The 12,488-nt window shown below is 51.3% G+C and overlaps 1 protein-coding gene across 5 annotated transcripts in view; it reads left to right on the forward strand.

Moving 5' to 3' along the window:
- Slc12a7 (solute carrier family 12 member 7) overlaps positions 1 to 12,488 on the forward strand; it is an 83,231-nt gene that overhangs the window by 37,946 nt on the left and 32,797 nt on the right. The gene's annotated exons all lie outside the window — the stretch shown is intronic.

Below are 12,488 nucleotides of genomic sequence, written 5' to 3' on the forward strand. Positions count from 1 at the left end.
ATGTTAGTGTACATGAGAACACATTCATATGCATATGTGTGTGTATATGTGTACACTCATGCAGTTATATAGTGTGTACTGTGTCGGAAATAGTGTAATCATGGTGCGTCAGGCCCTGACTCCTTGTCTGCATTGGTTAAATCTACAGAGAGCCTTTTGGATGGCAGGCTGCAAAGCTCTCTGCTGGTTTGCGTTTCAGATTTGAAAGCCTATGGGAGGAGATGCCTACCCAGGCTCCCTGCTAAGGACCTTGTAAGTGGACATAAGGAATGCAATGACCTGTGGGCCTGCTTGGGGCTAGTCCTACCTATTCCAGGGTAGGAGGTGGAACAGGTTCGCAGCAAAGCCCTGCCTCACCTGCTTCCTGGTCCCACAGGTCTTTTCAGTGTTCCTCTGAGAATCTGCTGTTCCGAGCTGTGTGAGACTTGTTCTATTGGGTTGGGGTGAACGAGGGTGAACAGTTAGCTGTGCTTGTGGGCGCTAACCAAGGTTTCAGGGCTTCCAGCTCTCCTGGGCCTTGGCATTACTTGTGGATTTGGTTTGCCAGCTTCTACTCAAACCTGGGCCTGTGGAGCCTTGTGGAGAGAAGCGGGGCTGCCCACCACTCTGGGGCAGGTGCCCTGAGAGGCTAGGGTGCCGCTCAGTGTGTGGGCGTTATCAGGGCAAATGTGCGTCCACCTCCGCCAGAGCCCCATTTGTAGCTTACCCTCAATACAGCCTTGAAGCAAAGGGTGTTGGCTTTGCAGGAAGAAAGTGAGGCTGGGCCTGAGTGCCCAGGAAGCACTCCAAGCCACTAACTTCAGAATTTCCCACACTGTGGTGACTCTGACTCCTCTGAATCTGGGTGACAGAGAGGCCAAGTGGGACCTGAAAGTGTTGAGCAGGACTTGGGATAGGTGGGAAAGGGCAGGGCCTGTTCCCTGAAGGACTCCCTACAGCTCCCTGCTGGACCTCGCTGCTGCCCTGGAAACCTGAGATGGGAGGCAGGGGTTGGAGGAATGTGCATGGAAAATGCCACAAGAAGTAAGCGGCCCTCTTGGGCTAGAGTTGTTGTGGGTGGTTCGTTTCTCAATATTTCCTTTGTTTTCTTTTCAGAATGTGGTGCTCATTTAGCCAGCAATTTGCTGTTAAAAGCGGGAAGCTGTCAGCCCGGGGCCTACCGCTCAGACCATGGCTTGCCCTCATCAGCTATGCTCTGTAGTCCGTCCCACTGGCCTGGATTTTCCAGGTTGCTGGATTTTTAGGATGCATGAAGGTTCAGAGGATCTGGAGGGCAATCAAAAGCCAGTGGCCATTCTTTGACTTCCAGGGCCCTGGGACTCTAATCCATTCTAGCACGTAATTATTTCACAGCGCAGTTCCCAGGGAGGGTTTGTGGTGGTGTTCCTGGGTCCGGCCAGGCTTTCCTTGGCCAAAAGACACCTTGAGGTTACCCGATGGAACTCCATTTTGTTGTGGGCCTCTGCGCAGACTGGGTTCCTCTTGACCCATGCCCCATCTCCAGTGTTGCTAATCTGGGTAGACTTTCCGCCCACACTTGATGGCAGGAAGGGGAGGAGGCTGCTGGACTTTGTAGCCGGCTCTACTGGCTAGCCTACTTAGCTGACCAGGGGATATGGTTCTGAGTCTCAGAGGTTGCTTTACCACCCCTCCCCTTGAGCCATTGAAGGATTGGTGGTGATACCTTGGAGCCCTGCCCCAGGAAGAATGGGGGTGGGAGGAGGGGAGTGTGTTGGCTAAGTCAGTGGAAGAGGCCATGCCTGGGTTATGCTGTTAAGGTCTGGCTGTCCAGGAATGGGTCTGGGGGCCTGCCAGGTTGTGCCTGGCTTCTCCCTACTAAGATATCACTCTGCAGGGAATAGGTGGGGAGTGGGGATTCAGCTTGCTGTCCAGGAGCCGATCCTGGGCTGAGGGCCAGCAGTGACTCTGGGCCTGCTTGTCTGTGCCTAAGAAACTTGGCTGAATCCCACAAATAGCTGATGAGTGTCTGGTAGAGAGGCTGTCTCCTCCCCTGCCCAGGACCCTGACTACCTCCGGCCTATGCACATATCTCTATTACATATATAGTCGGATTCTCAGAAAGGACAGGGTCCCTGAAGTCTGTAGCCCCTCCTTCAATGGGACCTGACTCTTGAGACTGCTACTACTGGAGGGCACTGTGCATTGTGTTGCATTTGTATGCCTTGAGGAATCCATCAAGACATATTGAGGACTAGACCTGAGGCTGCCCCTGAGAACAAGGGTCTTAATAGGAAGGTGTTCAAGGTGTTTCTACGTAGGCGATGGAAGGTGCAGGTCTTTGTTAAAAGTCAGCAAATTTGCATTTTCATAGGTAAGTCACATCCAAAACCCTCCTTAGGTGGCTTTTCCAGGCTTTGTGCTCGCAACTATGTCTGGCCATGTTCATGTTCATGTACTTTAAAATGCGTCAGGCCTCTGCTGGACATCGATAATGCAGGGCCAGCCTATAGCTGATGGGCATATATGAGCAGCCGTCCCTAGGCTGACACAGTGTTCCCACAAAAGATGACAATGGAAAACCAGGGGTGAAGCCTTTTCTCCAAGCTGAAACACGTCCTTGTAGCCTTCATGGTAGAGGTCAGAGTTGGCCAGAGTTTTGTGCAGCTCACAGCATGTCTTCCTGAAGCATTTGATTGGCTTATAAGAAAACTCTGATCTCTGTGGGCCCAGAGCTGTGGTCTAGGCTAGGCGCATTGACCAGGTGGTGTTGGTTATCATGGGAAACCCTGGAGTGGATTTTCCTCAGTGAAGAACTGCAGCCTCTGAGGATGGATGGACTTGTGGGCAGTGTCACCGAACTGCCAGACCTTGTGTGGTGAGGAGAGGAGCAAGTGACAGTGGCCAAGTCCCTTCGTGTCATGGGCAGGGTGCTTAGAAATCCTGACCATCCAGGTCAGCAGCAGGGTGTTTCATCAGATGGGTCCTGTAAGTCCTGGGGGTTCTAAGGTTGGTGGGTTGTTGCGGTGGCTGAGTAGGAGCTGGGACTTCTGGGTGCCAGGAAGGAATTATACAATCCAGCCTGACCTCCCTCGTTACAAGTTTGTAGTCTGTATTGGAACTGGTTACCACTAAAGAGCCATGATTCTGGAGTGAGTCTGTCCACTGATGCATAGGTTTTGTGGGGTTTCCGTGTTTTACCTACACATGTATGTGCACCACATGAGTGTCTGGTGCCCATGGAAGCCAGAAGAGGGCATTGAATGTTCTGGAACTGGTATTACAGATGGTTGTAAGTCACCTTGTGGTACTGGGACTTGAACCCTGGTCCTCTGGAAGAGCAAAGCTCTTCATGTCCTGAACTTCTCCCATGCATCCTCAGAATACCTAGCTGTCTTTAGCTATGATAGTTTCTCACACTCATTTCTGATAACCTGACAGTCCTGGGAGTTGAGGTCAGGCCTCCTGGAGAGTTCTCTATGTGAGGATCATATCACAGTCCCCTCTGCGTCTGGGGAGGAAGGAGTTGGGATGAGTGCCTGTCTTCCGGTATCATATTGGGTCATTCACTGTCCCAGGATTCCTCACTGTGGTTGTCTCCATCACTGGGCACAGATGTCTGAGGCCCCCTTTACACTATTTCTACTCTAGGAATTTCCCTTAGAGAGTTGGCTGCCCTTGTCTCCTTATGAATCATCCAGCTAGCCTCTTGAGCTTTGGCTTTTATTATTATTATTATTATTATTATTATTCAACAGATGGCATGAGACTTACGGATACTCCTCTGGTATTCTGTCTCTGGTTTCTGTTCAGGCCAGCTGCCCCTGGAATGGTCCTTAGCTGCTGAGGCATTGGCTGGCAGGTTGCAGGTGTTACAGGGTTGCAGACCTTGGCACCAAATGGGACATTGAGGGATTCTAGAGTCACTGGCTGCTGGAGCTGCCTGAGACCCTTACACATGCGTCTTACAGGCCACAGGATGCAGATGTCAGAAGGTAGCTGCATGTGCCACGAAAGAGGAACGACACCTCCTGTCTTTCTAGGAGTCTGGCTGGCTTCCCTTGGTTTTGAGTGTCTTTGCTGTTTCTGCAGTTTTATACGTGCCGCTGCCAACGCAGGCACCACCTCACCTGGAAGGCTTGACAGAAGTGCGTGCCTCCATGGTTGGTGCACCCTTCTCTAAAGGAAAATGCCCTCAGTACTTCAGGCCCTCTCTTCTCTGTCCTAGCTCCCATAGACTCTGGGGCCTTGCAGCTGAGCCAAATAGTTTTCACCTTTGTGTTGTTTCCATGCGCAAGGTTTGCCAGGAGGAGACTGCACCCATGGTTTGTGGGGGGAGAGGAGTGTACCCACAGCTCCCTTGTTCTGTTTTAGATTTTGTGGCTGAAGATCCTTGTTTTAGGATCCTATTTGTCATGTTTCTTTTTGTCCGTTGGTTGGGTTTTTTTGTTATTTGTTTTCATTCCTGTTTTGTGAGATACAGGGTCATTCTGTGTATTTCGGCCATCCTGGAACTTGCTGTGTGGACCAGGCTGGCCTCAAACTCACAAAGATCAGCCTGCCTCCTTGCTGGGATTAAAGGTGTGTGCCACTACCACCAGGCTTTGTCATAGTTCTTAATTACAAAAGCAGCTGGTAGAGATAGTTAGTCTCTGTGAGGCAAAAAAGGGGGGTGGGCTGCCTGGCTTATCTGCCTCTGTGCCCCATCAGCCACCCTACAGACCCAAGGCTGCCTCAGCGGTGCCATTCTGTCTCTCCATTATGCATTTAGAGGGAGTCCACGGCTTTGTAAGTCTCTAAATTTTGATGCATCTCAGCTATGGAGGCTCTGGACTCAGCCTGCCCTGACTTCCAAGTGAGCTCTTTCTAGTTGTTCCGTCATGAAGTAAATGGCAGCAGGCTGGGTGTGAAATGGACAGGTTTTTAAAAGTATTTCTGTAAGTGAGGGAAGTTGATCACCTCTAATCTGTAAGTGCGGAGGCTCATCAGAAATAAGTTTGTCTCACTATTGTGGAAGAAAGGCTGGCTGTGTTAGAGTTAGCCTTGTGGTCTTGTGACCTGGCCACGTCTTATCCACAGGTGGAGAGAGTCTGCCTGGCTTCTCCCTGCAGAGTACTGGTGCCTGGATTTTCTCCCAGCGGGTGGTGAGACCTGTGTTTATGTGCTTGGCTGGCTGCAGGGACCTGACCTGGTGTCCACTCCTCACCGTGCCATCCGCTGCATACTCGGCTGTCCTCTGCCTAAGATGCTGCTAGTTGCTGTGCATGTGTAGTCTGACACAGACAGAGACAGAGATATGCTGCCTCACGTGAGCGCTTTGCCACAGTGCTCAGCAGTCTTCAGCCCTAGTGCAACCCTTCAGTGCATTGCAGCCCCAGGTCTGGCAGCTCGTGGCTGGTGAGCATCGGATGCGGATAGTGAGGGGCGTGTCTTACGTGTGGGCTCCCCTCCCCTCTATCAGCAGCACTGTGGTCAGAGCCTCTGTGTATGCAGAGTGGTTAGCTAGGCTGAGAAGGCCTGGTGACTCCTGAGCTCTTCGTACATGCGTGTTGTTGTGTTTAAATGGAGGGTTCCTTTGTGTAGACTTTTAAGTATAACATAGACTCTCAAAAATATGATTCAGATTTAAGTCTATTTTGATATAAAAGTAATTAGGGAAGATCTGAAAATGAATAGTCATCTAGGTAATAAAATGGATCATGGTATTTTCATGTAAATGCAGGTGTACTTCTCAAATGGAAATGTTTGATTTCTTAATTATCTCTTGACTCCGGTGGAATTAGGCAGGGAGGACCCCTGGATGTCCTCTCGATGCCCTGTGGGTGAGGTGCCATAAATACTTCCATCTGTTTAATTCAGGTGTGACCCCAGCTGATATTCTCTTCTATCTGCCCAGCCAGAGCTCTCTGGAATATATGCTTGGGCATTGATGATGGGATGTGCCCCCCCCCCAAAAAGGGCTGGGCTGGATAGTGGTGGTGTATGCCCTTAGTCCTAGCACTTGGGAGGCAGAGACAGGTGGATCTGTGAGTTCAAGACCAACCTGATCTACAAAAAATAGTACAGGCTCCAAAGCTACACAGGGAAACCCTGTCTCGAAAAACCCAAACCAAACCAAACCAAACAAAAAAGGCTGGTGTGAAACTTGAAGACTACAGAGACTGCTGTGGTCGTTTGTAGGGTTACATATCTTCAGCGCAGCTTCAACTGGGACTCTGATGTGTTTTGTTGTTAGTTTGTGTGTGTGTGTCTGCGCTGTGTACTCATGCATTACTGTGTTAAGTGATAAAATGGAAAGTCATGGGAACAGAAGACACAGTTTGAGCCACCATAGTGGAAGGCTTTCTGTGAGCCGGACTGAGGCTGTGTCACGTCCCCCCCAGTCTCCCCAGCTTTTGTTTGTGTCCTTATATTTTTCCCAGCTTTAGAGCCTTGACAGTCATCCCATTGAACAGGCTGTTTAAATGCCGTCTAGTCCTCAGCTGTGGGAGTGCAGGACACTAGTGCCACCTCTCCCTGGGAGTGTTGGTCAGGCTGTGGCAGTGATGTCCCCTTAGATAGTGATCGTTGCTGTACCCGTGTTTCTGGGCAGAGGGTCAGGTGAGTTTCTCCAGAACACTGACTATGACTGCTCAGAATAGCATTATGGCTGCACTTTATGAACGACCCAGGCGGGTGACTCCTAAACACAGGCTGTGGGTGCAGCCCAGAGGAATGGTTTCTGCAGGGTGCTTAACCTTCTGTGTCCTTCCGTGTCCTCCCTCCTCTCCCTGGAGACTGGCAACCTGAGCTAAGCTACAGGTGAGCAGCAGAGACTTCGTTCAAGGTCATGAGCTTGAGTTGGCTCCATCGGAGGCAGAACCTGAAACCTGTCTCCTGACTCTCTGCAGGGTAGTCGGGCTTGGAGTCACACCCTGGTCCTCTGTGTCCTCAAGGCTGGTGATACTGCGGTGTGTTGCATTTATATTTGCTGCTTTTTGTTTTCAAAAAGGGTCTTACTATGTGGCCCTGGCTGGCCTGCAACTTGCAGTGTAACTCACAGAGCTTTTATCTGCCTCCACCTCCTGCCTCCTGCCTCTCTGCCTCTCTCTCTCTCTCTCTCTCTCTCTCTCTCTCTCTCTCTCTCTCTCTCTCTCTCTCTCTCTCTCTCTCTCTCTGCCTCTGCCTCTGCCTCTGCCTCTGCCTCTGCCTCTGCCTCTCTCTGCCTCCTGCCTCTCTGCCTCTCTCTCTCTCTCTGCCTCTCTGCCTCTGCCTCTCTCTTTCTGCCTCCTGCCTCTCTGCCTCTCTGCCTCTGCCTCTGCCTCCTAAATGCTGGGATTAAGGCCACCACATCTGACTTCTTTAACCCTGGTATTCACTTGTTTCCAGACAAAAGAAAATTGTAAGAATAGGAAGACATCTCTCCTGCTTGGCCTCTGCACATAGCATCTTCCCATGTTGAAATATTCTTTCTCTTTCCTTTCTCCAGTGTCTGTCTCTCTCACACATTTGTTCCTAAACCAAAGTGTTTGAGAGTCTGCAGAGTCTGTGAGGCCCTTTTGGGGTATACTCTCCCCAAAAGCACTTTTTCTCTTTCAAAGGTGAGAGTATTAGTGTTCACGTGACAAAGATCTTGAGTTTCACCACATCGTGGCCTTGTGATGCCACCACAGAAAGCCTGCCATCCTGCCTCATTCTAGAATTTTCCTGTCTTGCCTCTGCTTTTTAGGCAACAGGAACAGCAGGCTGTGTCTGTTGGCCCTACAGTCTCCATAGTGGCATGGCGGGACTGTCCCACTGATGTGTAGGATCAGGAGTGCTTATTGTCCATCTGTCCTTTACTATGATGTGACGGCTGTGACCCCTGATGACTCAGCTGGGCCTGCCCCACTAGGCTGTACCCCCGCCCCCCAATTGCCTCCAGCCACAGGCTCCAAAGGCAGTTTCCTCTTCTGGTCTGTACACCAAGGTGTTGCAGCAGGCCTCCATGGCTTATGTGGCCCTCAGATGCCTGTGTGTGTCTGTGCTCTAGTCGGTTGACGCTTAGATGACCTAGAAGTGGTCACAGGAGACTATCCAGATGGTGCCCCTTTTAGTCTCACATCCGTCCTCCTGCCTTAGCCCTGTAGTTGATAGCTCTCCTGAGATGGTCCAAGTGGAAAATGAGCTAGAGTGCCCTGCTTCTTGGCCTGTTAGCCGACAGAGCTAGGAACTGCACACGTGTGTGCATGTGGGTAACATGTACACACACTCTGAAAAGCCCCGAGTTTCTGCTCATGCTTCGCTTGTGTCACGCCTCAGGGCTCATCTGCCCCCGCCCCCACCGTGGGGAGAAGGTGGTCTCCACTGTCCACAGTTGGGTATGTGCTGAGTTTATGTCATATTTATCCAGAAGACATGGGGTGCTGTTCTAGAATGGTGTACCTATACTCTGTGAAGAAGGAGCTTAAAGGTGAGGATAGTGTTTCAGGGTGGTTAATGGAATCTTTCTGTGGGTTCAAAGGTAGGTTATACCTGTTTCCTTTGGGGCATTTGTGTTTGTTTATGCCTACTGTGTATGCAGAGAGCAGATATCCTCATCCAGAAGTGTAGCAGAGCTCAGTGAGGGATTACAGAACTTTCCAGAAGGAGGGCAGGGCTTGACAGAGTACGTATAGCGTGTGGAACCATCTCTTGGCCTCATAGCTGGAGCCCTTGTAGTCTGTGGGAAGAGGCGAGAGGACAGGTCAGCCTGGGACAGCAGGGCCATATTTGCAGCTAGGCTGCCTGCTATCCAGGTGGATGCTGCCAGTTCCCTCCCTTGAGGGTGGCCTCATTTCAGAGTATCTTTGTGTTTCACTCGTATGCCTCTCTCTGTTTGACTGCTCTGACAACTACGTGGTGGTCAGGGGACAGGGAGGAAAGACGGGCATGCAGTGTCCCCCACCCCAGCACCTGGCCATCCTTAGAGCTTACCCAGTGTCCCATCTGTGGCAGCCAGCAACTCAGTGTGACTAAGTGGCTTTGGGCTTCCTTCGGTGTGAATGTCATATTCTTACTTGGGTGGTCGTAGCTGCTAGATGGCAGAAGATACCCAGCCTAAATAGCACTATCGCTTCCCTTTGAACGGACCCTTGACCAATTGGAAAGAGGGATGTTCATTGACTGAAATATGCTGTCTCTGATGTAGACATCACAGGAGCTGCGGTCAGAGACCCCGTGGATGGTACCTTGGCCAGTGTTATGTGCTTCTATGGGAAGGGGCCTTGTGGGAACAGTGACCTCGGGGGAGTTCCCTCCATTGTGCAGTCCTGTGCTATGGTGCAGAGCAGTCCTGCAGGAGCCCTGGTTCTCCTGGGCTTCCCAGCGTCCCTTGCTACGGGTCCAGTATTATGAACTCCATCAGGCTGCTTACCATCTCAGTGAGTTCAGTACCTACCTTGCATTTCCAGTTCTGTTCCTAGGGCATATGGCCTGGCGTTGTGCCATCTTTCTGATGACAGCCTGTACAGAGAAGTGTCTCAGTCGGACACCGTGGGGTGTGGCTTTGATCTGAAGATCTCCGCTACACTGTTGTGCTCTCTCCTGGCCAGGGTCTCATGCCTGATGAGTTTCTGCCTTGCTGTGATCCACCTCGCCCATGGCCTTTGGTGCCACCTCATCTGTCCTGTGTCTGCCTTGTGTCTGCCACATCAAAGATTTGAAGCCGGGGAGACGAGGAGACCCCACACTGGGGATAGCTGAGAGTGCAGGCTCTGGCCTTCAGGTGGAAGGGGCCGATTTTCATGATGCTGGCGTGGTGTCTCTGTGTGGTGGCAGGGATGGGCTGATGGGTACCCAGGGAGGTTGTGCCTTGGCTTATACACCTTCACTTGTGTGAAGGGCTCTGCATGGTTATGCAAGGGTGAGCATGTGTGCATAGGTGGATCTGCGACCTCACTCTGCCCCCAGTTTCCTAGTCATCCAGCGAAGGCCCAGCCAGCCATGTTTGCAGTTTCAGACCATGGTGTGGCATGCAAATCCTGTCCCCTCCTACTTGCTCTGAGGTCCTGATGTGAAGGGTGTGAGGTCCCCACTAGGGAGACTGGCGTATACAGAAAGGCACAGGTATGTAGGACTGGTCTCTGGGTGGGACCCCGCCTTGCTATTTATATCCCTCTGTGTCCCCAGAGCTCCTGTCCTATGAGGCACTGCAGAGAGGCACAGTGTGACTGTGTTCTCAGCCATCTGTGCTGCCCCATGAGTTTTCGGCAGAAGACTGTCGTCATAGTTCTGTTCCTACCTTACTGCAGTTCTTGCTGATCTCGGGGGGAGGCTAAGGGCTGTGAATTAGGAAAAGTGGGGACACCAGAGGAGCTTGTAGCATCTGGTGAGTACTGGCGAGGGGAATCTCTGGTTAGAACAAAGCACTTCTGGGCTGTGGGCCCTAACAAAAGTTTCTCCCCCTGCTTTGGTTTTGTGTATGTAATCAGATGCCACATTTTTGGGGGCCTAGTTAAATTCAGGGCAGAGCCCTTTGTTTCCTTTGTTCCCCGGCCCCTGATGACCTTGATTATTGGAGTTTGTGACTAAGACCTGGGTCAGGTGTATCCCGAGACAGAAAGGGCCTAGTGAGCTTCAGGGAATTGCGTCAGTCTCTTCTGTTCAGGTGCCACCCAGATTGGTGGTAAGCCATGGTCTGAACCAGCTAATAGGGTAGGAGGTGTGTGTGGGCGTGTCCGGAAGACCAGTATAATCCTTTGGGATTTGAGGAATTTGAAATTCAAAGCTCCTGTCAAAACAAAAGAAAACAAACCTTGGTGTATGTGTGTGCCCTCTCTGAAAGAGCACTTTAGTCTTTAATGGGGCCAATCTGTCCATGAAGTTCTTGGCTTTTAAGATCATTGTCTCCAGAAGTATCACACACATAGTTTGTGGAACCTGAAAGGGGATTGTAATGTAACTTGCTGTTCCTCAACTGGAGGTTGTTCAGAGTTCTTTTACCTGGTTCTTCCTTCCAAGTAGCTTCCTTGGAAAAGTACAAATAAAAAAATCATTGTCCTGCTCCAGTCATCTCCACGCTATGCTGCTAGCCCAGGATATGCTTAGGGATCAAGACCTTGGTTTCAGACACCAGCACAGGGAGCTCAAACCTATAACATCAGGTCTTGTTCTTGGTCCCCATGGAACTCTTTCTGTCATCTGAGGTTCTGAGCCTTAGTCTTACTGCCAAGAGGTGACCTGGGCTCCAAGAGGAGAGATGGCCCACCAGTGATTGCCCTCGGGTTCCTTCAAAGATGCCCCTTTCTGAAGATTTCTGGCTGCAGTACCTTGGGGTCCCTGCTTATCCCTCAGTGGATGCCCACCTGTCGTCCTCTGTGACTGAGCAAATGTCTACATCCTTGGGCATCTGGAACATGAGATATCCAGGCTGTGTGTCCAAGACCTTGGTACTCTGTGTTCAGGAAGCAAAGCCCCCGAGGCATGTTCTCTTCTAATCCCAGGGGCCATAAGATTAAACTGGTTGCTGGCTCTCCCTGTCAAGGGCTTTGAATTGACTCTAGACATGTAGAGGAAACAGAACTGAGGATCCTGCCTAATGAGAATAGTTGCAGAAGGGCCTCCAAGGGCTCACTATCAAGCTGCAAACTCCCTTGTAGGGTACTAGTGTAGGCCGCACTGGGGCCTAACCTGTTGGCGTCACCCTGTCCCATCTCTCCGTTTGCTGAGGCTATTGCTTTCTTGCTTTTTTTTCTGTCCCCATACCACCCTGCCCCCACCCTTCCTACTCCACTAGATCCCTGAGGCTACTTGTGGCGGCTCTCTGACTTCCCTGTATCATTCCCATAAGATGTTTGAAGCCAGAGGTGAGTCATGGACACCTGGACCATGATAAGGTACTGGGGCGCCAGAGAAGTGCTGCCCATCTTTTTCCATGAAGCCCTCCTCAGTGGGACCCTCTTCCCATGAGGATCTCTTTGTGAGCCACCTGCTTCCTGTGGTAACCTCCCTGTGTGGTCCAGCTTGGCCTAGGTTTGTAAGTGACTACACAGTGGGTACCTGGACTGATCAGCTTTGTTCTGAGCTCCTGGAGTTGTCAACAAGGCCATATGCCAATACATACCTCAGTCCCATCTCCTGTGGAAACAGACAGAGAGGACCAGTCTAGGAACCTGGCAGCATGCGGCGTGCCCTGTGTGCCAGGACCCTGACAGGGAAGAAATGAGAAAACAGAGCCCTATGCTTACTGCCTTGACCACTCCTGACTCAGGGTTTGCACGGCCGGAGACTGGCTGTGCTGAAGCGTTGGGACTGGGGGCTGTGATTCAGGACAGGTGTCCTTCCCAGAGTCATATGTGCTGTGAAGGTGGTCCTGGGAGTGGATGGGGTAGGCATCTCTAGGGTCAGAGGCTGGAAGCAAAGATGTGCCCAGGGGTTGTCATCCTGCCACCTGTGAGGACACAGGAAGGCTCATTCATGGGTGGGCTGTGAATGCTGACTCTGGCCATGCCTACCTCTTGGGCTGAGAATCTCAGCTGTCCTATGGCCAGGAATCCTGTCCTCTGTAGTTACCTCTCCTGTTTCCCACATAG

This window comes from Mesocricetus auratus, unplaced genomic scaffold (genome assembly GCF_017639785.1).
Source record: "Mesocricetus auratus isolate SY011 unplaced genomic scaffold, BCM_Maur_2.0 Super-Scaffold_100015, whole genome shotgun sequence".
Lineage (NCBI taxonomy): Eukaryota > Metazoa > Chordata > Mammalia > Rodentia > Cricetidae > Mesocricetus > Mesocricetus auratus.